The sequence below is a fragment of the Calidris pugnax genome, unplaced genomic scaffold (genome assembly GCF_001431845.1).
Source record: "Calidris pugnax isolate Ruff unplaced genomic scaffold, ASM143184v1 scaffold18, whole genome shotgun sequence".
Classification (NCBI taxonomy): Eukaryota; Metazoa; Chordata; class Aves; order Charadriiformes; family Scolopacidae; genus Calidris; species Calidris pugnax.
In genome coordinates, this window is record NW_015090812.1 from 5,312,202 (window position 1) to 5,326,869 (window position 14,668).

At 39.5% G+C, this 14,668-nt stretch overlaps 1 long non-coding RNA gene across 1 annotated transcript; it reads left to right on the top strand.

Annotated features, from left to right (window-relative positions):
- The first annotated feature begins 20 nt into the window (after window positions 1-20).
- Window positions 21-13,096, top strand: LOC106886179. Its single transcript, XR_001411603.1, has 5 exons — window positions 21-73; window positions 5,720-5,899; window positions 6,349-6,491; window positions 7,151-11,467; window positions 11,794-13,096. It is a non-coding gene; the product is annotated as an uncharacterized LOC106886179 (long non-coding RNA).
- Window positions 13,097-14,668: the final 1,572 nt, after the last annotated feature.

Consider the following 14,668-nt stretch of genomic DNA (forward strand, 5'->3'; position numbering starts at 1 on the left):
GGGGGTGGAGAGGGGGGTCCGTCCGGCTTGTCGCCGCCTGCGGGGCGGTGGGCTCTTCCCGGCCCCCAAAATGGTGGGTGCCGCTTATGCTCCACCCCCGGGAGCGCTTTGTTTTTGTTTGTTTTCCGGGCATGGCGGCGCGGCTGGGGAGGAAAGGCCGCCCCGCACCGGCGGATGGGCGGGCGGCGAGGGCCCGGCCAGCGGTAGCGGGGCTGCGGCCCCGCGGCTGGGAGCCCCCGTGGCGCCCCGGTGGTGGTGCTGGGCTGTGTGAGGCCGAGGGTCGTGGGGGTCACCCCCGGGCTGGTGCTCCGGGAGGAGACGGGGTTCCTCCGGCGCTTGTCGCTGGCGTCCCGTGGGTTTGGGGCTGTAGGGCCGGGGGACGGACCCCCGGTGTGGGGCAGAGGCAGCAACAGGCACTTCTTGTGTTGCTCCTTGTGCTTCTGAAGGTAGCCCTTCAGGCTCCTGATGTCATAAACAGATGCTAAGGTAAAACATATATTTAGCTCCTTTTTTTTTTCTTCATAAAAAATGTGTTCTCACTTGGATAGAAGTACAGGTAAATGGGGTTTTCAGGAGAGCGAGTGCCCCTCTTGCACGGCGTTGCCGTGTTAGCGCAGACCCACACAGAGGGGAACAGGACTCAGCTTTTTTTCCATTGCAGGATGATTTTTTTAAATGTTCTTTCTGGCCTTGTCGTCTGTGACCCTTCCTCAAAATCTCTCCCTGGCCTTCAGATTCAAACCATGGAAAATATTTTAAAATCCACTTCTGTTACAGTATTTTTTAAGGTGAAGCAAATTTGGTGCAGACGAGGACAGGTATAAAGTATCATTTGTAATGCAGTACAGCAATGGGCCGTGTTTATCACAGGCTTCTCTGTTGATCCAGGTCAGTCCTGGTTTGCACTGGAGCTTCCATCTTAGGTCAAAGTATCTACAAACCAGTTGTCCACAGCGATGTATTTGGCTCTACAACCTTTACTTAAGCATTTGAGAGGTCCTGTGGTGGGCCTCTCAGCCTGGGAACAGACTTTTTGCTGATTATCCACGCGAGTTCATTCTTGGAGATTTCACTTTATTACTATTTAGGAGTTTTGTTCAGCTGCTTATCAATGGATAACCTAAACACCCCCAGTGTAAAATCTGTAGCAACAGAAAAGTTATTACTGAGCATTTATGGGGTTCAAACACAGTTTTAGCCTTCACTAAGAAACTGAGAATAAAAATGGTGCGTAAATTGTGAGCGTTGCTGGTGATGGAGAGGTTTTGCAATGGGCTGCTGTAAACAATAATGAGTACTGTACATGACTTGGTCATTTGGGTGTTTATCCTATGAGTATGTTGGCTTTTAGGAGGAGAATTAGGCAAGCAATCGTTGGAGAGCATCCAGTGAACCACCACCTCACCCAGTCATGATTTCAAGGTTAAGGCAATGTCAGAGCTGGCTGCTGTGAGAACCTGGTGGTGAGACTCCAGCTCTCTTACTGGTATTTTCAGTTGTGCAGTGGCAACATCAGGAACAAGATTACGGGCAGTTAGAAAGACTTCCTTATTCAGCTGTCATTTCATGGTTTGTTCTCTCTGTGGAGCTTCAGCCTGGGTTGTTGGTGTAGGCCTGTAGACCACAGGTACGTGCCACAGCGTGCCTTGCAGTCGAGGTCCTGTACGCTGTGGAGGTCCTGTGGGGGCACGTGGGGCCTTCCCGCTGGCTGGCATGCCAAGGTTTCCTTTCTTTGGAAACCAGTGTGCAAATGTAGGCCTCTGGTTTCATCTGATACGCAATCAGGATACAGCTGGGACACACTCAGGGGTCCCACAGTGTAGAAGTTACCTTCATTTACTTATTATTTACCAGAAGCAATAACTGCTAAAGCTTTCCTGTTAGTAGGTATGAGATGCTCCCGATCTGGGCTACGTTTCAAAGGTGGAGACTTGTCAAATGCCAGAAGAGCTCTGCTTTTTAGGGTGGACCCACACGGATTCTGCACCTGTGAGAACTATGAGCAAGGATGAGCTATTAGCAGTCATTACTGGGTTCTTCAAAGTAGGAATGGTTTAAGCCGCTGGTTTTCTAGGCCATTCGCTCCTGTAACGGCCAGGTAGGCCGTTAACGGCTTTGCACCACCAGCTCAGCCGTTGTACAGTGGTCCAGGAGATGGAGAATGAAAAAATTCTTGTATTCACAAATGTTGTCTTTTAATATCCCTGTGTATGCTGTGGTGGGGCTGTGAGGATAATCCTTTTGCTACTACATTTCTTGGGGACAAGAAAGCAGTGGAAGAGCTTTTCAAGTTGATGTTGGTTGTCCTTATTGCTCAGTAACTATTTGATGGGACTCTTTTTCTAGAGAATGTGTGAACTGTTTTCGTTGTTTCTCAGTGTTAAGTTACAGAAAATTGAACAGACCTGTCAGGCTTCACTCTACCTGCTTTCTGTAGATAATATTTTTATGTACAGAGGCTGCTTAGAAGGGTATGCTTTTGTGGAAAGAGACACAGAGGTGGTCCTTGGACATGCAGAATGCTAGAGGTGGCTATGGACCAAATAGACAGAACAAAGCAAAATAGGCCCCTGTTTATGAGCTGTTGATGCTGTAGGAGATTCTTGTTCCACATAGACTTGAAGGCTCACAAATGGGTTTTATATGGTCCTTTCTTCTGAGAGGATGCAATTTACGAGTACAGTTTCCCTGTCCTGACAGAACCATAGGACAAATGGCTTTAGTTCTCTCTGTTTTTTACTTCCCCTGCTTAATTTGAGGAACAAATAATTATGTCTGGATTTTCCTTAAATGAACTTACAGCTGGAAGAAAAAGCCACGTAGTGGTTTAGAGCTGCATAGATACTACTGGTAGAAAAGATGAATGCGAATACAAAAATTTCTATCAGACTAGTATCAATACAGAGCTGGCAGCCTTAGTCCATGAAACTTCTTCTTACCTGTAAACATTTAAACAATTCTCTATAATCTGTTGTCAGAATGGAAATGAGGTAGCCTGAAATTTTCCAGTGTATAGGGTTAATGTTATGGTAAGTCTCGATATGACAGTGTAATATACAGGTCTGTTCTGACCATTTTTTTTAGCAGCTGGCATCTTCTAAGTGAAATTTATTTTTAAAAACACAATGGAAATTCATGAAAAATGTTTTTAGAGGATGCAAACAATTGAATAGTTATTTTATTTTGGAAGATCTTGATACAAGGGGAGACAAGTTACATAATGTTGTATTCTTAAGGCTCATCTGAACTAGCCAGAGATTGAGCTATCTTAGTGAAAAATTCTTTTCTTTTTGAGTTAAAAATCTAAAAACTGCTGAGGACATGAAAAGTCTTTCTTGTTAATAGTTGCTCTGCAAAATTGACATCATAAATTGCTTAATTTATAGATAAAAGACACTTTGGTGACTTCATGTTACATGATCCATGGTCATGTTGTTGTTGAACATTTTGGGTATTTTTAATGTGTCGTGCTCAGCAAAAGTTTTTGAAAGACCTTTTCTGTCCTCAGCATGGAAAAGTTATTTCACTTCCTTTTCTTCCATCAGGCTTATTTTCCCACTACTTACCATCTCTTATTATGTCTTATCTTTCTTCTGGATAAGATTGTTTTCTCAGTTCACATACAGAAGGCCAATTAACTTCTGGGTGCAATCTTTCCATGCCATGGTACCCATAGGTTCAGAGATAGCGCTGTTTGTTCAGGTAATATTGGTGAATAAGACGCATTACAATTTTAGAACCTTTTTTCTGGAAAAAAAAAGGCCTTGTATACCTCTGGAGAATGGAAGTAAATTACATTCTTCTATTATGTATGTGAATCTGATTATGGGAATGACTGAGTTAATTTATCTGGTTATAAAGAACATAGCATCTTCTAAAATGCACATGGTTATTTATAGTTTTGTTGATTTTTGCTGAACTGTGTACATTTCTCGGTATATATTACAACTGTATATTGTTTTCCAAGAGAGTGAATGCAGCACTAGAAAGCAATTATGGAACTAACATATTTCCCTGAAATGCACTTTGTGATGCAGCATTTTGCTCACGTTTCTAAAAATTACTTAAACGTCTGCTTGAATTACCCTGGAATTGCAAATACCACTTGTATCATTTTATCCCAAGGATACCATCTTGGTAAGGGTATATTTTCCTTTATTGGCAAAAATAAGTTGCCTTCCATAATAACTGTTTTCCCCACATCCAAAATATTTTGTCACCAAGGAGCGTGATAAAACTCCTTGCTACTCCATGCACTGGGGCACCTACGCTATATGTCACAAAGAAGAAAAAGGACGTGTGTTTTGGCATTAAAAAAATGAAACAACAAAGCAGACAGTTGTCATACAAAAGTAACCTCATCAAACAAACCCTCTGTCACCCAACTTAATGGCAAATTTCGTGTAGGAGTCATTTTTCCTTTTTCTCAGTGTACTACCTATTACCACAGTCTCAACTTCAAGAACGATCAGAGACGTAGAAAACATGATAAGAGGAGACGCTGAAAGAATTGGGGTTGTTTAGTCTAAAGAAAAGGAAAGCGTTGGGAGAAGTGGTAATGATCTTCAAAAACCTTCTTTAAAAGTTTCTCTGCAGAAAGGAGGAGTATGTTTTCCTACATATTCAGTGGGTCTAGGGCAAGAGGTGATGAGCTTGGAGTAGGAGATTTAAGGTAGACATTAGGAAATTATTTCAAACTGCAAAAGTAGTTTAGCACTGGAAATAATTACCTGTGAATCTTGCTTACTGAAGGTTTTGAAAGGTGGTTTAGATCAAGTGTCTCAGGAATGGTTTTAGGTGCAGTAGATTACATACAGATAACCCCAAAAGGTTCTGGACTGGTTTATATTGTTCTGTTTCTCTTGGGTGATTTACAACAGGTGCATTACTGCCATGTTAGTTTAATTCTCACTCCTCCTTATATCCTTAAAAAATGCCAGTAAGAAAACATGGCAGTAGGTTAAAATTGGGGTAAGTAGAATGGGTGGTGAAGTTCCCAATAGCAGAATATCAAGGAATCGTGGTTATTGCAGGATAACTGTTGTGTTTGAGCAGGAGTGTGACTTAATGACATGTCCCTCTGACAGGCTTTGGGTCACTTGAGTACTGGGCTGGCATTCAATAGGCAGTGGATATTCCACGCACAGAAATCTATGTTTTAACTCATCTTTTAAATTTTAATTTAATTTAATTTTAATAAATTTTAATTTAATTTTAGATTTTAATTGAAGTGTTGGTCTTTCTTCAGTTTTTGCTGTGTGTAAATACTTCCTGAATTTGCAAGGAGTGAGCTCTGTCCAGAGTTCACCAGTGGCCAGTGTTTTAGTCATCAGGTACCATCTCTGTGGGTTCAGGAATATTCTGCCCAGGATGTGGGGAAAAGGTAGATATTTGGAGCAGCAGGTCCAGAAGCCAAAATTACCTCAACTAATGAGAGTATGAAGTTGAACACAATATTGTTTCACTTGAATTTGACTGTTATCCTTGAGACTTTTGGTTCCTTACAAAGCCTTCAATTTCACTGCATCATTAAGGTAGTATCCAACATACTCGTTCATCTTTGAAACAGAACTGGGGCATTTGTTATTTGTCCAAGTTGAAGATGCTTTCTGCTGTGCAACTTAAAGCATGTTTTGCTCACCTTCTCCTCAGTCTTCGTGTTTCTCTGATTTTCACCATTTTTCCTGCAGCCTAAAAATCTCATGTTTTCTTTCTGTAGGTAGCTATAGGTTTTCTGCAGTAACAGACTGATAAAATGATGCACGGAAGGATTCATGAGAATCTATGGTGTGTGACTGCCTGCAAACAACTCTGTCCCAGTCTGAGAACACCTACGTCTTTGTCGTTCCTTGACAGAAAACTGATGAAACTGTTTCTGGATACTAATTGACGTCTGTAGGTACTGTGTTCTAATCCCTTGTAATTTCAAAATTTTTTGTAGTATCTAAGATTGCTACAAGTCAAACTCTTTATTACGTGTCCTATCTGCATTGTTGCAGTGATCTTGGATATCTAAAGACTGTTATCATGCTGCTTTGTTTCAGTCTTTCCTTATGGAGCATGATTTGTCAATCTCCCATCCATTGCACTGTCCTGCAGACTCTTTCTTTGGTCAACTTTTTCAGTGAGCGTGGCATCCAAAGCCGGACAGAGTACTCCAGTTAAAACCACGGTGTTGTGTAAAGAGAATATTATTTAGCACATGCAAAAATGCCATTTATCAAACTTGGTGTGCCTCCTTTTTCATAATACAAGATCATTGACTTCAATTTGTGGCGCACTGTCACTTTCTATCCTTCTCTGGGTAATTCCTGCCTACTCAGATTTTCTTATTTTATGCTTCTCCAGATGATTATTCTGAAGGGTACTATTTTGCACTTCCTGTTGAAACTCTGGTCTGTGACAGCTCAGCTCGCTGAATTGCAGAAGACAAGTTTCTGGAGACTGAACAGAAGGAATGCGAGGAGGAACCACTGAAGATTTCATATTAGGTGATTGTGAATGACTGCCTCTGGCACTGGGGAGGAGTTGGTCTTTGGGAAATTAATTTTACCGTCTGTACAGAAGTGTTTCCTCTTCTTAAGATTCAGTTTTAGTTATGGAACAGTCCGTGTGTGTGCACCTTCCTCTTGGAGGGAGAGCAGCCTGGAAATTTGTACCAGTAGTTGCTTTTGCTTTCATGAACACTTCTGTTATCTGACAGAATACTGTGCTTCTGCAAATATTTGTAGAAAGCAACTACATCATGCAGAAAACAGGAATGATCATAAATTAAGTCTTCCTGATTTCTCTAGTGCTACAAGAAGGGATACAAGAAGGTAGTTGTACAGTCCCAGTTAGTCTGTCCTGGTTTTGGTTGTATGGAGATTCCTAAAAGACATGAAAATCGTGATTGTTTAAACTGTTAAGATCTGACAGAAGAGAAGGGAGGCCTTTTTTTTTTTTTTAGCAGAAGAAATCACATACTGTTTAAACAAACACTTCCCACATACTGAAACAAGACAGCTAAAGGTACTGTAAGTTTATTACTGTTTTTTTTGAAAAAATGTTTCAAAATTTTTGTGTCTAAGAATAAATTCTTTTTCTTTATTTATTTTGAAGTGCATGCCTAAAGTTAGTTTTTGTAACAGTAAACTTTTCCCTCTTTCAGTTAAGTTGATAGGAATTACAGACCCTGTGGAGCTACCTTCTCTAACTTTTTTTTGGAGGTGTGATCATCTTAACAGGAACATCGTAACGGTGGACTTGCAGACTGCTTTAGAAATTCATGTATTGAGCTACATATTGACTTAGGAAATGTCTCAGAACAGCACACCCTTCACTTGGTGTTTTGAACTGCATACTTTTCCCCCAAAGCTCATGTAGGAGTAGATGACCTTACAGAATCTCTGCAAGGTGCGGGATTGTAATGGTGCATCTTGCCTCTGACTCGTAAGCTGTACAGCAGCACAACGCAAGGGTTAAGGACAAGGTAAAATCACTTTCTGCTGTTTTGATCTCCTGAGAGATTATTGCTTTTATGCAAGAAGTGGGGAGTGGGGTTCCTTTTGTGAGGACTGTTCCTGTGCCAGAATTTGAAAGCATGGGCCAAAAGTGTTCCTGTCAACTGTCATACCATTTGTACCTCTGCATCAGAATCTTGAATTTGGATAGAAAGATCTCCATTGTAGAAGCCCCATCTTGTGGACAACCAATCAATGACTGCTTCAGCATAACTGAGATTTGAAACACCGAGAAAATCTGAAGAAGTTTTGGTAGTCTTTGCAATAAAATGGACAGTCTTCATGTTGCTGGACAAAATGGAAACTTCATTCATGTGGAGAAATCAGCATATGTTTTTTGTAGACTATTTCCAAAGGTAAGAAATAGTTAAATACAGAGAGGTGATAAACTGGGATGGAAACAAGGATGTTGACCCCAGAACTCTGTTCTAAGTGTGAATCAGCTAAAACACTAACAAGCCTGAACCCTGCCTTGAATTTCCAGAATATTTTCCTGTAGCATTTTTATAGTATAAATGAGTCTTTGAGTGGCAAAATCATATAAGGGTAGAAGGATGCTCTTTTAAAAAATTGTTAAGACAGAAAGACAAGCAAAGTATGCATGAAAACTGAATCTGGAAGCTTTGGGAATATCCTTAAGGAAATACTTGGTTTTGGCACAAGATAATGGAAAAGGGAAAGCAAGTGTAGACTCAATTAGCCAACATACTTGGTAGGAATAGTGTTAGGAAGGTAAAAAGAGTGTGAAAACAAGCCTGTGATGAAAGCTGTTTTAAAATTTCACTATGACATAAGTATAATATATATATTCTATTATATAGAATAATATATACATAGAATATCTTTTTGTGACTCTGAAGAAATTGGGTTACTTATATGATAGTTTTCTATTTCTTCTGTATGAAGAAATTAGGAAACTATGATAGTTTTCCATTTAATAATAAAGGGTATGACAAAGTAGCCAGAAAGTGTAGCGACATCTAGGGCCAGTTTGGCAGAAGTGCCTCCATGCTATGGTGTGTAGCTCCTTTGCTACTTCTTAGATTGGCATTTGGCAGTTGCACTCCATGCAAAAAGAAAAATATCTTGAGCAACACAACCTCTTGAGAATGAACATCATGAATATGAGAATAAGATCTTTATTTTAGGGTGTTAGAATGATCCCAGCAGGAGTTTTGAGTGGTGGCAGTAGAAAAGAGATGTTCTTCACTGAATTTGTAGGTTAGATCTGAGTAAATTTTAAGCGGGAGATGGGTATGTGCTTAAATCCAATGTACGCTTCAAAAGACATCCCACATCTCTAACTGAAAATTTAACCACTTTTTTTTTTTTTTTTCTGTGAAGGTAGTGTACCCAGGGCAAATTTGGTCAGAGTGGCTTGCTTGGAAGAAATGAGAGGAGTAAAGAGGGGTATGGTGTGTAAATAGGGTGCCCTACCAGCCCCGTTGTTGGGAGGAGAACAGAGGTTCTATTCCTACAGGTGGATATCTGACTAAGCATGGTGATTAAAAAAGAGACATAAGTTCATGATCTGGACATCACAAAGCCAGGAAAGAACTTCCTAGTTTGTGTCAGGAGAGTTCTGGATGAAGTCTTCACTTTAAAGACATATGAGGTACAATATATTTTAATACTTAAAATTACCTGTAAGAGTGAGTGTGCACCTGTCACTTTACAGTTTAATGTAAAATAAGTGCTTACCTCATACTGAATATTAAGACTTAGATTTTCATCCTTTGATAGGCTAGGAATTTCATAAACACAACTCATCATAACATCATCATAACATAAATAGATCTAAAAAGTCACTGTTCATAATAAATTAACAGATAAAACTATAAATGCACATTATGAGCACATTATTTAAAAATTCAGAAATGCTGGTGCCTGCTTAGGAATTCCTGACTGACTCTGTTTGTTTCTCATAGCAATCCAAAGTCTCTTCTGAAATAGAATTCTATGCTTTTGGTGAAGGGCATCTTTGAGGAGTTGTCTGAGCCATATTCTCAGTTTTGACCTCAGTCTGTACCTTAAGGGAGAGAATTAAGACTTTAGCAATATACAGGACAAAAAATTTCACTTGAAAGCAAGTTTTCCTGGAACCAGCATGTGCAAATAAAAAATCTTTCTTAGTGTGAAATGAAGCCATGAAGGGAGCTGCCTTTTTATGGTTCCTTTTTATGGAAGGTGTTTCTTCCTCAAGAGACAGGGAACAGCAGATGCTAGTTCACCCCTCCAGGGAAGAGCATATGAAGTGGGAACAGCTACTTATAATTCCCTGCACTTAAATAATGAAGCATGAACAATTCAACAAGAGAAGTACAGACAGATATTAGTATGGTGTGAAATCCAGAGAAGAAGCTGTAGCCTAGGAAAAGAAAATGTAAAGCTTGTACTAAAAGGTGTTGGAAAGCAGGAATTTATTCCAGAGGTGTCCAAGAGGGAGTAATGATTGCTCAGAATCCCTGCTCCACCAGGTGAGTTCATTGTAGTACAGAGAAAGGATAACCCCTGGTATAAAGGACTGGATATTTCGTTACCTTGAGCAGAAGGCTCTAGAAAAAGCCGGTGTTAGTAAAAGCAGAAATCTTTGCAGGATTGTCAGACAAGGGCAAGCATTCAGTGATACTTCTTACATCAGTTTGTATTAGAAATTATAGTTTCTTGTATGTGCCCATGTGAGAAGGAAGGAAAATAATCACATGAAGACACTGAAGAGTGATCTGTGGTACATTCCTTTGCTGATATGTACAATAAAATATTGAGTTGCAGAGTATTATAAACAGAGAGTTGATTGCTAAAAGTTGCAGAGTAATATGAATCTCTTGTACTAACAGATTTTATCAAGAAAATACAGCAGAACTGGAAACTCGGAGCTTAAGTGTGAATTTGCAGTAATCCACTGGCAGAAGAGTTGTGTAGGTGTATCAAATTGATTTGAAAGGGAATGAGGAGGTGTGACTTGTGAATTGCTACTTTTTTAAGGTAAAAAATTAGTGCACATGTAGGTTGTGTTAGAAAAGAAAGTCTTCATCCATATCTCTTTATTATGCACATTTTTTAAAACGTTTTCTTTGGTTGTCTCTAGCTTTTCTACTATTTTATATCTTTGTATATTAAATTTTTATTATATCAAAATGTTAAGAGATGTAATAATACTGATATATCCAGTGGTTTAACAGTAAAAAAAAGATAGGAAGATTTTCAGTGGCCATTGGAAAACAAAGTTTGATGTGTTATGCTACTACAAAATTAAATATATGCAGTTGAACTGTGAGCACCTGTGTTTGTAATATATGGGAATGTTCTTTTAAAGCTGTGTCTCCATAATGACATTTGAATTCCAACTTTGGTATGTAATATTAGCATAGTACTTTATATTTGATTTTCAGCAGTGTAGTTTTTTGAGGCTAGGTGGCTTACGCTTTGAGAGGATTCTTCTTTTTAATCAATAGGAGGAAAGTTTCTGCTCTCTTTATAAATTTACCAGAGCCAATCCTTCATACCAGAGTTCATGTTTTATTGACCTGACAGTGTTTTGTCTTTGCAATTGACTGCTGCAAGGATACAGTGCTCTAGAAATTATTACAGAACAGTATTGATGTTACTGTAGTATTTCGCCCTAATAGTTATTTCAAGTATAGAGTTACTTACGTTTTTGTGTTTGTGGTGTCAGCCTGTTCCACTGCTCTGCACCTGTACTGTCCCTGGCTTGTGTCCCTCCCTCTTCCAGCCCTATCCCTTCCTCCAGAGCTGTGGTGGTGCCACATTGTTGTAACCTCACTGCCACTTGCATTAGTCACCACCACAGGATCCACATCCCCAGGGATGGATCCTGGTCCTGGTCCCTGTGCATAAAAAGTCAGCGAGGTAAGGAGAAGGAAAGGCCCCTGCCATCACCAGAGACAGTTTGAAACTCTTCTGACCCCCATCCAAAAGGCTCCATAATTCTACAGTTCCTTGTGGTAAGACTTTTTTTTTTTCTGGTATTGATGTCACAAACATTTTAAAATGGCATCAGCCATTAATTACAATCACAACTTTTAATTCTGGGTTTCTGTTTCAAATCTTCCCCAGTTCAATCAGAACCAAAAGTTAATGCCCGTTGGCTAATTTCCAGTGCATGCCTCCACAGAACAACTGTTGCCTGTAACTGGTGGAGAGATCAAGGCTTGAACTGACAAAAGACATCTGTATCTTGGAAAACAAATTAATGTTTATGTTTTAATTTATAAGTTCCTGGCTCTTTTATGGTTCCTGTTTTTCAAGTAATGTCTCTTTGGATCCCTAGCTGATGGAGAGTCAAAATGGAAAAGGCCCATGAGAGAATTATCACAATACAACATCTGGTCTGCATTGGAAAAAGCTGAGAAAGATATTCAACATCTCTGAGACCGAGAGGCAGCTACGAGGCACTTTGAAAGTCAGTCTATGAAAAATTGTGCAGGTTGTGGCCATCTGGGCCAGTCTAATGTTGTTTTGGGAAGAGCTACTCTGCTTCCTAGCATCTGAATTTTAATCTCACTTCAGCACAGATATGTGGGAGCTGGGAGTGGTATGAAAGGTGTTTGCTTTTCATAATGTTAATCTGAATCCCAACATTGTCCTAATTATATCATGGGTTTTTGCCAGTCTCCCAATTTTCTTTTGAGCATGTTAGCTGAGGAGTCGAAAGGCTTTCCCAGGGCTTTTGGCATAGCTTTATAGGAAAAAGGATGGAAAGGACTTTGTGTATTTTTGGAAGAATATTTTGCATCCTGCTTTAAACTATTCCAGAAGGTAAAAGGACATAGCTAGACTGCATATTGGCTCGCATACTGGTATGTCACTAATGGCAAGGAGTTTTGCTTTGCCAAATTGTTCCTGTTTTCTGCAGTCACAGACTATGAGAAGTGCAAAGAAGTCGTGGACCAGCCTGGGCAGTAAGGGTACCACTGGATTCAGAGGGAACAAACTCCTTCCACCACACGCAACCTTGGTCCCTTAAGTCATAGCTCATGCAGAACAGAAACAATTTGACATGTATAACAAGAAACACTGCAAATTGTTTTCCAAACAAAGACCTATGCTGCAGATGGAAGAACTGATGAAAATTGTTTATAGTTGAGGAACTAAATGTGGATTTTTCAAGAACAAGGTTGCTCTCTCCCTTGCCAAGACAAACAAATCTGGTAGAACATCTCATTGCTTTAGGCTGCCTGAGGACCCACTGGAAGGTCTATGGACCTTTCTCCACAGAAAATTTGTGTGTTGACAATACGTAAGTGTACTGTCCACAGTTGCACTGTGGCAGCTGCAGAGGAAGTGGAAGGTTCTCAGAAATACATGAGGGAGAACTGGATTTTTGGCTCCTGGAACAATATGGAGTGCTTTTGGAAACTGTGGAAGCTGGATGTCACTGCTATAAAAGGTTATCTGTGAGTTAAACATAATGGTAATTAATCTGCTATCTTTAGATCTGAACACTAACAACATGATGAAATTGAGCATTCCTATTATTTAGAATTGCAATTTTCCAAGATGCCTTAATTCCTACAAAGATACCCGGATCTGCATTGTTAGAGGTTTTCAGTGTCAATCTTCAGAAGTAGACTGTGCACAGATGTTTTTATAAGGCAGTATATAGTTATCCCAAATATTTTTAATGGACCAATTTTTAGGAAAAACATGTACAGTCCCTGATACTGACATAAAATGTGTATTAGCATAGACTGTGCACAGATGTTTTTATATATAGTTATCCCAAACATTTTTAATGGCCAATTATTTAGGAAAAACATGTACAATCCCTGATACTGACATAAAATGTGTATTAGCAGAATAATATAATTTGTACTACCCTGGTATATAGTAGGCTCTGGCAATATAAAATTAATCATGTCATTAACATTCTGTTATATCTGTAAGCATATATATTGTAAAAGAGTGCCAGCAGCATTCTGGGCTGTGTTAGGAAAACCATTGCCAGCAGGTCATGGGAGGTGGTTATTCCCCTTTACTCAGCACTGGTGAGACCACAATGAGAGTGCTGTGCCCAGTTCTGCTCCCCACGACAGGAAGGACATGGACATGCTGGAGTGAGTGCAGGGAAGGGCCATGAAGATGATTTAAGAGACTGGAGATCTGTTATATGGTTGCCCAAAGAGGTTGTGGAGTTGGCATCCTTGAAGATAGTCCAAACCTAAGCAAGTGAGGTCCTGGGCAGCCTGCTCTGGGTGATTCTGCTTTGAGCTGGGGGTTGGAGTGGATGATCTCCAGAAGTGCTGTGAACATTTGAAGGAGTTTGCTTATGTCTTGTCAGTGTTTTAGTTGGAACCTGACTGTGTAGGAATCCTAAATAAAGCAAAGGCTGTGACTGTGGAAATACATCCAGATGGCTGAGACCCAGAAAAGGCATAATGGAAGCTGATGAGTATTTTGGATATCTCATCAGAGTGATATTTGACTTAAAAATACAAATATAAAAGTGACTTGGGTCTTACTATCGGTGACATTGAATACCCATACTGATTTCTCACTTCAGCTGGATTGCAGATGGTAACAGCCTCTCTCCATCTGAACACCTATTTTAGTTTAATCTTGCTTTGGAAAACCTTACCACATACTTTACTCTAGAAAAGAATATTCGATGCTTTATGATGCAGAATTAAGTTGTTTGATTTGTTAAACACTTTGTTTCCTTACAAGTACTGATACTAACAAATCTCAATGTATTTTGATTGATTACTTCAGTAATAGGCACATATTATGTCTCAAAGAGTTAAGAATGTCATAATTTGAGGAAAAAATATATGAGTACATTGCATATTCAATGGCACTATAAAGTTAGCTTGTAACTATTCTTTTAGCACCTTCAGAATAAGAACAAAGCTGAAATAAAAAATTGGCTTGCATTTCTTAATAGACACAAAATTTATATGGAAAGGTAGAGATAATGTACTTTTTTAGATCAACTGAATCATGATAGAAAGATTTAGATATTTATTTTTTTACACTTCAGCAAATGAAACAATAAGTAACAATAAGATAATAAGTTTATTATCAGTGTATGGAGTCACACGCCTCTTAGAAACTAAGACATAAATGTATAAATATAGCCATGCTAATTGTCAGGAGACATCATATTTTGCTGTGGGTGAGCCCATCCTGAAGCCACAAAGTCAAGT